The sequence below is a fragment of the Dromiciops gliroides genome, chromosome 3 (assembly GCF_019393635.1).
Source record: "Dromiciops gliroides isolate mDroGli1 chromosome 3, mDroGli1.pri, whole genome shotgun sequence".
NCBI classification, from domain to species: domain Eukaryota; kingdom Metazoa; phylum Chordata; class Mammalia; order Microbiotheria; family Microbiotheriidae; genus Dromiciops; species Dromiciops gliroides.
The window spans coordinates 268001318-268004508 of NC_057863.1; the positions used below are offsets into that span (position 1 = coordinate 268001318).

Genomic DNA, 3191 nt, shown 5'->3' on the forward strand with positions numbered 1-3191 from the left:
TATAACATAAAAGAATACATTGTTACATAAAGTTGCATGCCATATATAGCATATGTATGTATTGTGTGTGCCTATGCATACATGTGTGCATGCATAAATATACACATAGCCATATATATACACAAATGTACATACACTTACATACAAGTTCTTGGACCCTCTGTTAAGAACTCCTGCATATCTCTTCTCTTTTCTCCTCTCCTCTCCTTTCTCTGTCTCTGTCTCTGTCTCTGTCTGTCTGTCTGTCTGTCTCTCTCTCTATATATATATATATGTATATATACGTGCACACACACCTATGAGAAGTGTATTGTGTGTGGATAGATAGATAGATGGAAGGATAGATAGATAGATAGATAAAGTATTTCAGTATAACTGGTTTCTATGCATTTTATTTCATTCATTTGAAAACATTATTCTGAGATTTAGGCTCAGTGTAACAAAAAAAATTCCTAACAATTATAGTTGTGTCAAAGAGGAATGGGCTGCCTTGGTGAATTGTAGGTTACCCTTCTCTGGAGGTCTATAAGGAAAGGCCATATTACCACTTATTTGTGGTACTATAAAGTAGATTCAATTTAAGGTATATATTGGGATAGGTGGTATCTGTAATTCATTATAGAGCTGAGATTCTGTTATTCTGTGGCCTGAGGACAGAGTTGTAAAGGGTACTTGGAATTTCAAGGTTTGAAAGTAGAGGGAAGTGAGACAATGACAAATAATAATGAATGAAGAAACTTCTTGCTTACTGTGTTATCATTTCCCCTGTCCTATAATTAGTCATTCTAAAAGAATGACTATACTAGGAGAAAAAGTAGCTCAGGTTTTTTTTTTTACCTTTTAAAAATTCATTTTGATATTAAATACAAAAAGAGAAGAAAAGAATATTTTCATGTACACAGCAGATCATAAAGAGAGAATTCAATATAAAATGATGAACTTCCATTTCAGACTATTTACTTAAAAACAACCATGTAATTAGTGCTATATTTTGTTTTCAAATTTGCCCTGCTTTTCTGTATTCTTCTAAGTTGTTAAAATGTTTTCTCCCTCCCTCCCCACCGTGCCCTAGAGAAGGCAACAATTAAGTGCACACACACACACACACACACACACACACAGACAAACACACACACAGACACAGAGACAGAGACAGAGTCAGAGACAGAGAAACCATACTATTTATACTTCTATTTATCAGTTCTTTCACTGGATGTGGATAGCATTTTCCTTAGATTATTTGTAGTACACTCAGGATGAATTAGTCATTAAAAGCTGTTCTTCATACAATATTTCTGTTACTATGTACAATGTTCTTTCTTTTTTTTCTCAGTGTTCTCTTGGTACTGTTTATTACCTCATTTCTCATTGGCTCCTTCTATTTCTCTTCTCTTGTTATTGCTATAATTTCTAAGATAACATTGAATAATATTGGTGACACAGCTTAGTTTCACCATTTATTTCTTTTAATTAAATCTATTTTAGCCTTAACTTTATCTGAGATCATCATTTCCACCCCTTCTTTTTATACATCAGCTGAAGCATAATAAATTCTTCTCCAGCCCTTTAAACTTTGTGTATATCTCTCATTTTTAATTGTGTTTCTTGTAAATAACATGTTGTGAGATTCTTATTTTTAATCCATCCTGCTATCCATTTCTATCATATGGGTAAATTTATCCCATTTACATTCATACTTATAATTACTAGTTGTGTATTTCCCTCCACCCTTTTTCCTTCTCACCCTATTTACCCTAACCCAATTCAGGCCATATAATTTGCTTCTAACCACTACCTTGATCTCCTATTCCTTAATCTACCATCCCTTGTAAGAATCTTTTCCTTATATTCTTTCCCCACCCTCCACATTAATCTATGATCCATCCCTTAAGAGCCCCTTTTTTATCCTCTCCCCACTTTCCTAATTCTTAATCTATAATAGACACCTGCTAAAAGTTCCTCCCTTATGCTATCCCCTTGCCCTCTTATTTCTTTATAAAATTAGAAGAATTTATACCATTCTGGATGTATATATTGTTCCTTCTTTAACCCAGTTTCTATGAAAGTAAGGTTCTAACACTACCAGAGTTACCTTAGAGTTATTTTATTTGCATTTCTGTAATCAATGGGCTTTCCTAAAAACTGTGTTATTGGAAGTGGTTGCAGTCTGGATTCTACCCGTTTCCATTACCTAATGGGGGAGAGACGTAGTGTCCATTCTTCAAGTTGTCATGGATGGGTTCTCAGGAAACATGGAGACTCCAGTGTTACTGTGTGGAGTGGTGTGAATGTTGCTGGGGTCTCTCTGGGGAATCATTATCCTGCTTTGGGAACTGATGCTGATTCAGAGAATTGGAAAGATGTTCATAAACAGGTAATAGAAAGTTTTTGTAAGGTGATCAAGATGAAGGGCTACTCTTCCTGGTCCATTGACTTGTCTGTGGCAGATCTGTCAGAAAACATGAAAAATCTTAGGAGAATGCATCCAATTTCCAGCATGATTAAGGGTTTATATGGCATTAATGAAGCTGTCTTCCTTAGTGTCCCATGTGTCTTGGGAATGACATTTCAGATGTAGTGAAGGTAACCCTGAATCTGGAAGAGGAGGCCCATTTAAAGAAGAGTCCAGATATTATTTGGGAATCCAGAAGGAACTGCATTCTAAAAACCTTTTAATGTGCTTCCACTTTACCATCTAGAGAACATGACAGTAGTGAAGGAATTATGTATGATGCACTTTTCAAGTAGGTCAAATCTTTCCTCTAATTAGTGATGAACAACAGAAAAATACAACCTAGTAACATAATCTAGTCTTTTCCTAAACTTAGAAATGGGGGAATAGTAAAATGTGACTATTATTTGTTAAACCCTGTTGTTTGCATAGTGATGCTGAATATGACTTTTACAGTCTTGAAGTAGTTACTGTTAAGCAGAACCAGCACTCCCCACCCCCCACAGGTATATAACTGCTTGCCTAGTAGGTGCTACAGGTTCCCATAGGTCCAGAAGATGACATTCCTAGACACAAAACACCATACAGTAGTAATAATTTTATTGATGCATTAATTACCTTTGTGCTACCCTCCATTAGAGTTTTACAGCATGACCCCATGTATCACCTTTCCAGAAGATAACTCTGTACATTTATGCATATGTGCATGCATATATATATATATGCATTTGCATATGTG

General features: G+C 35.3%; 1 pseudogene; it reads left to right on the forward strand.

Annotated features, from left to right (window-relative positions):
* Positions 1 to 2125: 2125 nt before the first annotated feature.
* On the forward strand, positions 2126 to 2676 carry LOC122747453 (annotated as a pseudogene).
* The last annotated feature ends 515 nt before the right edge of the window (positions 2677 to 3191 follow it).